The sequence below is a fragment of the Rhinoderma darwinii genome, chromosome 1, assembly GCF_050947455.1.
Source record: "Rhinoderma darwinii isolate aRhiDar2 chromosome 1, aRhiDar2.hap1, whole genome shotgun sequence".
NCBI lineage: Eukaryota > Metazoa > Chordata > Amphibia > Anura > Rhinodermatidae > Rhinoderma > Rhinoderma darwinii.
The window spans coordinates 428,307,011-428,316,764 of record NC_134687.1 but is presented as its reverse complement, the minus strand read 5'-3'; the positions used below and the strand labels follow the sequence as shown (position 1 = coordinate 428,316,764).

The window sequence follows — 9,754 nt, the reverse complement described above, 5'->3', positions numbered from 1 at the left end:
TGTTTACATTTGCTTATGTTTGAATCAACTGTTTGTTACTTATCTCTCTGGCCTCATGTGACATCAGAGCCGAGCACTTTTGTTATATAAATTCTCCTCTATATAAGAGGAGCCTGTTCATCTGTGTATACTTGGCCTGAGGAAGACGTTGGTCCAACGTCAAACGCGTAGCCTGTATGTCCTGTTAAAACCTATTTTGCTTAACACAATGTCTTTATTTGCCTTTAATCATGAATTACAAAATCAGCAGTGCCTTATTATAGATCTCCAACCTATCATTTCTCCTATCCAACCTCCAATTGTCTAGTACGAGTGTCTCAAACACACGGCCCCTGAGGCTATCATCTGCGGCCAGCCAGGCACCGAAGCTACCTCAGGAGAGGAGAGAGCAGGCCGTAGGAGCGCGCCGGCACTCCTGCGATCAGCCAGGCACCGAAGCTACCTCAGGAGAGGAGAGAGCAGGCCGTAGGAACGCGCCGGCACTCCTTCATGACGTCATGAGAAAGCACAGTCCCTTTCGTGCACTGCTGGATCATCGGTAGTAGGTGAGCAATGACCACACAGCCCCCTGTAGATAGTACAACCGCCCCCCCTATAGTGTACCGCACACCCCCCTCACTGTAGTCAGCTCCATTGGGGCTCCCTCTAGGAGTAAAATCCCCAGCCAGAGCGTTGCCGACGCTCAGGCCGTGGATTCCTTTGCTGGAAGAGCCCCTGAAGTCACTGTACATATATGGACAGTGAATTCAGGGGCTCCTCCAGCAGAGGAATCCCCGGCCAGAGCGCTCTGGCCAGGGAATCTGGTCCAGGAGGATCCCCTGATATCACGGTCCGTATATGGACATGGAATTCAGGGACTCCCCTAGCAGAGGAATTCCCGGCCAGAGCGTGGGCAACGCTGGAGCTGGGTATTTCACTCCTAGAGAGAGCCCCACAATGTATCTATAGGGCGGGGTGGCATTATCTAAAAAGGGGCTGCCCAATCTTGAAATTCTCCAACTGAGCAGCCAGGCTGCATTTAGCGACACTTAAAACTCAAAAACTGGATTGTTAAAATAAGCACGTGGAGTAAGCGCGCAAATTTCCTGTAAGTTTAAACCTAGCTGTATTATTATAGTAATGTAGTATCATTATAGTAGTTTAAATAACAAATTGATTAACAACTATTTTGTATTGTATTGTATCAAATTTGAAAGTAACGCAGTACGTAAACTTCAAATTTTTTCTACGTGCGGCCCATTTACCCGGTCGAGCTTGAGACCCCTGGTCTAGTATAAAGCTAGGGACCTAAACAAAAACTTTCCCCAATATACCAAGTGTTTGCCATCCCTAATTTATTAATTTTTTTCTACTAAAAAGAAACAGAACAGTGGCGCATGGCATCTGCCCTGCTGACTGAAATTTGCAACAGGAACTGGGCACAGATGAACACTTGAACTTGACGGTCACAAATCAATGACGGACTGGCCTCAGAGAGGAGACGATGGAGCACTTGTAGGAGATTACGGTCACTGGCAAAATCAGTGACAGGGACTGAGCTTGACTGTCACAGATCAATGACAGGAGGAGGTTAGTGGGTGTGGCAATGGGGCACTTGTGAACGTTTTAGAAAGAGCGCAATTTACTATATACTTTATTTTTTTACTTTGGTTGTGACCAAATTAGTTTTCTGCCGCTCTTGGAATGTACAGATTCTTCTTGCAGAAATCCAGCTTTAGGGAATCTTTAGCGCAATGCTCACTGGGAAAAAGTATGCAAAATTGCTCTCTTCCATAAGGAAGAGAACTCTACAGGTCCTTAATGAATTAGAATATCAAAAAGTTAATTTATTTCAGAAATTCAATTAAAAAAGTGAAACTCATATTATAAAGATTCATTACACACAGTGATCTATTTCCAGCGTTTTTTTTTTGTTTTTTTTTAATCTTTAAGGATTATGGTTAACAGTTAATGAAAACCCAAAATGTAGTCTCAGAAAATTAGAATATTGAGTAAAAGTTGCAGATTGTAGACTCATGGTGTCACACTCTAATCAGCTAATCAACACAAAACACCTGCAAAAGGTTTCCTATGCATTTAAATGGTCCAACAGTCTGGTTCAGTAGGCTACACAATCCTGGGGAAGACTGCTGACTTGACAGTTTTCCAGAAGACAGTCATTAACACCCTCCACAAAGAGATTAAGCTGCAAAAGGACATTGCTAAAGAAGCTGGCTGTTCAGAGTGCTGTATGCAAGCATATTAATGGAAAGTTGAGAAGAAGGAAAAATGTGGTAGAAAAAAAGGTGCACACGCAACTGGGATAACCGCAGCCTGGAAAGGATTGTCAAGATAAGGCCATTCAAGTATCTGGAGGCGATTCACAAGGAGTGGACTGCGGCTGGAGTCAGTGCTTCAAGAGCCACCACACACAGACGTGTCCAGGACATGGGCTACAACTGTCGCATTCCTTGTGTCAAGCCACTCGTGACCCAGAGACAACCTCAGAAGCGTCTTACTTGGGCTAAGGAGAAAAAGGACTAGTTTGTTTCTCAGTCGTCCAAAGTCCTGTTTTCAGATGAAAGTAAATTTTGCATTTCATTTAGAAATCAAGGTCCCAGAGTCTGCAGAAAGAATGGAGAGGCATCAATCCAAGTTGTTTGCGGTCCAGTGTGAAGTTTCCACAGTCAGTGATGGTTTGGGGAGCCATGTCATCTGCTGGTGTTGGTCCACTGTGTTATATCAAGTCCAGAGTCAGTGCAGCGTCTACCAGGAAATTTTAGAGCACTTCATGCTTCCCTCTGCTGACAAGCTTTATGGAGATGCAGATTTCATTTTTCAGCAGGACTTGGCACCTGCACACACTGCCAAAAGTACAAGTACCTGGTTTAATAACCACAGTATCACTGTGCTTGATTACTGTGGAAAAAAAGAAAAAAGCACGGCGCCACATAGTGCAAAGTAAATGTTGGTAGACAATGTGGTTAGCAAGGAGGCAAGACAATTGCTCCCCTTGTCAGTTTGTGCAAACTGCAGGCACAATACTGGTAAAAGGAGTAGTCAGCTGCAGCTAGGTCCAGTCCGGTAAACTGTAAGGCCCTGTTCACAGAGTTTTTTGCAGGCAGAATTTTTTTTTTATCTGTCTGCACGCCGTTTGCTGCATTTTTCGCTCAGGCCACTGCCAAAAACGCAGCGAAATACGCTTTCTCTGTCTCCCATTGATGTCAATGGGAGGTCAGAGGCGTAAACGCCCCAAGATAGGGAATGTCGCTTCTTTTTACCGCAAGCGGTTTTTACTGCTCGCGGTTTCCACGTCAAAAACCCCTGTGTGAACAGGGCCTAAAGGTTACCGCAAGTACATGAAATTGGTTAAAAAATAAAAAAATTTAACGCATATATATGGGTGCTAGTACATACATATGTGATATATATATATAAATAAAATGTATAAAGAGGACCTATAGTGAGGCGCTGCTGTATTGGGGAGAGGAATAACATGGTATTAAGATAAGATGGGTTTATGTAATATACAGGAAACGCGTTTCGACGTTGGACTAACGTCTTCATCAGGCCAATAATACAAGGACACAATAGCACCTCTATTTATAGAGGTAAAAAACATACAATGAAAACACAAATCAACAAACGGCACAAAAAAACCTGGGGTGAAAGCTCAACTATGACGTCATAGTGTGGTGGAATCAAAATGGACAACAGTACAGCAATCACATAATAATAAGAGAGACCAAGTACAATATAAAACTATTCATTAGTGAGTGAGTGTGTGTAGAAAAGAAAAGGACAGTAAATAAACGAAAAAAAAAAAAATTGTACTTGCGAGATCGATGTCAGTACCGTCCTTCGGTACACCGTGATGAATGGAAAATAAACCTTAAAAACAAAGAATCTGAAAGAAAAGCTGGTCGCACGTAGTAAGATGTGGTTATATGCAAATATTGGCAGGACTACAGTGGCCGAGATGGATAAAAAAGGTGAGTTTGGCAATTTGACAGATGCAGAAGGAAGGAAGGAAGGAAGGAACGAACGAACGAACGTACGTAACAGAAGGTAAATATCAGCTTAAAGGGAATGTGTTGCCAGAAAAACATGTTTTTTTTATTTTAGTTAAACAATTAGTGTGTAGGTGATTAAACATTGTTCTAATTTTTTTTATTTTTTCCACGAGTCAGGAAATATTATAAATTGGATTCAATTTATAATATTTCCCAGCACTGGTCACTAGATGGAGCAATTCCCAAAATTGCAGCATTGCATGTGGTAAAGCAACCACATTGCTTTATGCTGCAAAATTGGGAAAAAATCCCTCGCTCTAGTGAGCTCTCAGAATCCCCCCCTCCTTTATCCTGGCTAGTGCCGGGAGAAACGAGGGGTTTGAACGGTCTAACCTCCTACACTGTGTGTCGCCATTTTTTGAGCTAACACACAGTGTAGAAGGTTTACATACACTAGTAAAACACACTGAAACACGCACATACATAGAAATCACTTACCTGCTCCAGTCGCCGCCGCTCCCTCCGGTCCGTCTGCTGCCGCTGCTCCATGTGCACAAGTCCGGAAGCCGCGACCGGAAGTAGTAATCTTACTGCCCGGCCGCGACTTCCGGTCCACAGGAAAATGGCGCCGGACGGCGCGCATTTCAAATCGGACTGTGTGGGAGCGGCGCATGCGCCGTTCCCACACACACGGCGTACACCAAAGTGGATGGAACGGGCCCCGTTCACAGTCCCGATGGGACTGGAGCTGCCGTATTCCATGTCTGTATGTGTCGTTAATCGACACATACAGAAATGGGAAAAAAATGGCAGCCCCCATAGGGAAGAAAAAGTGTAAAAATAGAAAAAAGTAACACACAAACACACAAATAAATACAAACATTTTTAATAAAACCCTAACATAAAACTGATATTAAAAAAAAAAATTTGGTGACACTGTTCCTTTAACCTTGCCTGGTAGACGGCTGCATTGACTCTGGACTTGATATAACACAGTGAACCAACACCAGCAGATGACATGGCTCCCCAAACCATCACTGACTGTGGAAACTTCACACTGGACCACAAGCAAAACATTTGATGACCAAACCACTAAATTATAGGACTGTCATACAATATCTAGGTGCGTACAGTCCTCAATAACTGTGCCGAGTAAAATAAAATAAAAAAGCACTACATTTTAAGACTGTCTTGTAATATTTAAGTCTGTACAGTCTTCAATAACTGCACACACGCAAATCAGCATAATAAAAACTTTTCCCTTCTCCCATGAACTTTTTAACTTCATGTACTCGTCCTCTGCAGTCTGCACGTCCTCCGCCCGTCCTATGAGATACTAGTACTCCGGCAGTCCTGACTGTACTGTCCTCCGCCCGAAGTCTCGCGTCGTTCGTTCCCTTTAGCTCCGCCCCCTGTCCTCTCCCCTGCCTGAGCGCTCCTCCTACCACCTATCGCCGTCCTATTCAACTGTGTGGCAGACTATCAGTGCACATTGCAGCGGCTATCACCGGGCCCCCGGATCCCACCCCCGCGGCTATCACCGGGCCGCCGGCCCGGCTTGCCTGGTGTAACGTTAGTGATGCTACTACTAGGCATGAGGGGGCCCGTGCCTCCAGGCCTGGCACATAATGTAATGTGCCTGTCTGGGTGACACGGGCCCCCCCATGCTGCGGGCCCCATAGCAGCTGCTACTGTGGTAGTTACGTCACTGGTTGAGGGGGTAATACAGAACAAACCCTTCTACAAATTTCATTGTCGTGTTCCCGACAACAGGGGGATTGTAAAGGGAAGTGTTTTATATATTTATATCTACGTACATGTGAGTGTAGATATATATATATATATCTATATATATATACACACACACACACACACACACACACACACACACACACACACACACACACACACACACACACACTACCGTTCAAAAGTTTGGGGTCACCCAGACAATTTTGTGTTTTCCATGAAAACTCACTTCTATTTATCAAATGAGTTGCAAAATTACTAGAAAATATAGTCAAGACATTGACAAGGTTAGAAATAATGATTTTTATTTGAAATAATAATTTTCTCCTTCAAACTTTTCTTTCGTCAAAGAATGCTCCATTTGCAGCAATTACAGCATTGCAGACCTTTGGCATTCTAGCTGTTAATTTTCTGAGGTAATTGGGAGAAATTTCACCCCATGCTTCCAGAAGCCCCTCCCACAAGTTGGATTGGCTTGATGGGCACTTCTTGCGTACCATACGGTCAAGCTGCTCCCACAACAGCTCTATGGGGTTGAGATCTGGTGACTGCGCTGGCCACTCCATTACAGATAGAATACCAGCTGCCTGCTTCTTCCCTAAATAGTTCTTGCATAATTTGGAGGTGTGCTTTGGGTCATTGTCCTGTTGTAGGATGAAATTGCCTCCAATCAAGCGCTGTCCACAGGGTATGGCATGGCGTTGCAAAATGGAGTGATAGCCTTCCTTATTCAAAATCCCTTTTACCTTGTACAAATCTCCCACTTTACCTGCACCAAAGCAACCCCAGACCATCTCATTATCTCCACCATGCTTGACAGATGGCGTCAGGCACTCTTCCAGCATCTTTTCAGTTGTTCTGCGTCTCACAAATGTTCTTCTGTGTGATCCAAACACCTCAAACTTCGATTCGTCTGTCCATAACACTTTTTTCCAATTTTCCTCTGTCCAATGTCTGTGTGCTTTTGCCCATATTAATCTTTAACTTTTATTAGCCAGTCTCAGATATGGCATTTTCTTTGCCAATCTGCCCTGAAGGCCAGCATCCAGGAGTCACCTCTTCACTGTAGACGTTGACACTGGCGTTTTGCGGGTACTATTTAATGAAGCTGCCAGTTGAGGACCTGTGAAGCGTCTCTTTCTCAAACTAGAGACTCTAATGTACTTGTCTTGTTGCTCAGTTGTGCAGCAGGGCCTCCCACTTCTCTTTCTACTCTGGTTAGAGCCCGTTTGTGCTGTCCTCTGAAGAGAGTAGCACACACAGTTGTAGGAAATCTTCAGTTTCTTGGCTATTTCTCGCATGGAATAGCCTTCATTTCTAAGAACAAGAGTAGACTGTCGAGTTTCACATGAAAGCTCTCTTTTTCTAGCTATTTTGAGAGTTTAATCGAACCCACAAATGTAATGCTCCAGATTCTCAACTAGCTCAAAGGAAGGTCAGTTTTATAGCTCCTCTGAACAGCAAAACTGTTTACAGCAGTACTAACATAATTGCACAAGGGTTTTCAAGTGTTTTCTAATCATCCATTAGCCTTCTAACACAGTTAGCAAACACAATGTACCATTAGAACACTGGAGTGATGGTTGCTGTAAATGGGCCTCTATACACCTATGTAGATATTGCATTAATAAACAGACGTTTGCAGCTAGAATAGTGATTTAGCACATTAACAATGTATAGAGTGTATTTCTGATTAATTTAATGTTATCTTCATTGAAAAAAAACCTGTGCTTTTCTTTCAAAAATAAGGAACTTTCTAAGTGACCCTAAACTTTTGAACGGTAGTGTGTGTGTATATATATATATATATATATATAATTTGTCCCTCCAGAAAGGTGTAGAAAGGGGGGGGGGGTGAGACATTGGACACATACAACGCATTCACACTGCCTGCCCTTACATCCCTCTCACCAGGTAATGAGATTCCATGAGGGAGCCATAAGCCCATGCCCTCCCCCCCCCCTTGCACGTGCATGAGCATGTGAGGTCAGACAGATATGCACAGACAAGGTATAAGAGGATCAACTGTCCCACACTCACTTGTTCCTGCCTCCCTCTTCAGAGACGACACCAACCTTGGACCAGATGAACTGCTAAGTATCCACGTGTAGCTGCAGCTACGCTTAACTTCTCTCCCCTAACACAACACTTCCCTGGTCAACCCTTTGCCATCTGCCTGAACTGCATATCCCCCTGGTACCCGATTAACCCTTTCCCACTATTTACCTGCCATCCCCTGGCATACAGCAACCCATTCCTTGTTAACCCTTTATCCTCCTGAGTCCAAGTTAACCGTTGCTAACTGATTAACCCTTAGTGTACAGGGATAGTTAGGAGGAAATGGGACAGAAACAGTGAGCATGTGTATTGTAATGTAACTTCTATGTATGTTTAGGTAAGTGGGTGGTGGTATAACGTAGGATTGGGATACCCTGTTTATACTACACTATACATAGTAAGAGTATACTCAATATATATTAAACTTGTTATATGTATTGGGGTATACTGATACTATACTGTGATCAGTTTGCGTTTGGTGTATTTTATAATGTAAGTGTGATTATTGTTAGTAATAAATATTACCCTTTATTCACTATACAATTGTATTTACTTAGTCGTATACACTTACGTAGCAGCAAAGCAAGTAGACAAACGTTAGTATAATGAAAAGGTAACCCTTAGGGTATGTTCACACGGCGGGGGTCCGTAACGGCTGAAATTACGGGGATGTTTCAGCCTGAAAACATCCCCGTAATTTCAGCCGTACCGGCATGTGCAGGCGCATGAACGCCGCGTCAATTACGGCCGTAATTAGCGCTGCTATTCATTGGAGTCAATGAATAGCGGCTCCAATTACGGCCAAAGAAGTGACAGGTCACTTCTTCTACGCGGGCGTCTATTTACGCGCCGTCATTTGACAGCGGCGCGTAAATATACGCCTCGTGTGAACAGACAAACGTCTGCCCATTGCTTTCAATGGGCAGATGTTTGTCAGCGCTATTGAGGCGCTATTTTCAGACGTAATTCGGGGCAAAAACGCCCGAATTACGTCCGTAAATAGGCCGTGTGAACATACCCTTATTATAAAGGAGGTAGTAATAGTGGATGACACGAGTGAGTGAATCCCACCATTATACCAGCCCTTTAACAGCCGCTATCAAAGCAATCTGGGCTTCTATAACACCTCAGCAGTGCCACAGGCTGATCTCCTCCATGCAACGCCGCATTGATGCAGTAATTTATGCAAAAGGAGCTCCGACCAAGTATTGAGTGCATATACTGTACATTTCAGTAGGCCAACATTTCGATATTAAAAACCATTATTGAAATTGCGCTTATATAATATTATAATTTTCTGAGAGACTACATTTTCGGTTTTCCTTAACGGATAACCATAATCATCAACATTAAAATGAAAAAAATTCTAGAAATAGATCACTGTGTGTAATGAATCTATATAATTTTGAATTGAATTCCTGAAATAAATTAACTTTTTCATGATATTCTAAATCATTGAGAAGAACCAGTATAGTGCCATTTGTAGGTAACTACCCTGCAAGTCAATGTTAAACCATTTCAATGGTATATAAAACAGATACATTTTGCTTATAATTGCTTAGGGCCTGTTCACATCAGCGTTACTTTCCGTTGAGGGGTTCCGTTGGGGGAACCCCTCAGCGGAAAGGCAAATGGAAACCTGAGCTTCCGTTTGCGTTACCATTGATCTCAATGGTGACAGATACTTTGCTAATGGTTTTCGTTTGTCACCGTTGTGAAAGGGTTCAGTTTTTTTGACAGAATCAATAGTGCAGTCAACTGCGCTATTGATGCAGTCCCAAAAACGGGTTCTTCTGATGTGAACACAGCCTTAATTTTGAGGACGTAAATAAGAAAATTTTTCTAGAACTGTATTTATTACAAAAACACAAGTATTTTTTTTACATCCCCTACTCACATCAAAACAGTCTTACAACAAAATGAAAACATTATTCTCCAATATAATTTTTTATTAC

The 9,754-nt window shown here is 43.0% G+C and overlaps 1 protein-coding gene across 1 annotated transcript in view; it reads left to right on the top strand.

Annotated features, from left to right (window-relative positions):
- Positions 1–1,393: 1,393 nt before the first annotated feature.
- Positions 1,394–9,754, top strand: part of ALKBH2 (alkB homolog 2, alpha-ketoglutarate dependent dioxygenase) — a 50,560-nt gene continuing 42,199 nt past the window's right edge. The window contains exon 1 of the mRNA XM_075830482.1: positions 1,394–1,569. The gene's annotated coding sequence lies outside the window, so the exon portion shown is untranslated. The remainder of the gene's footprint in view (positions 1,570–9,754) is intronic.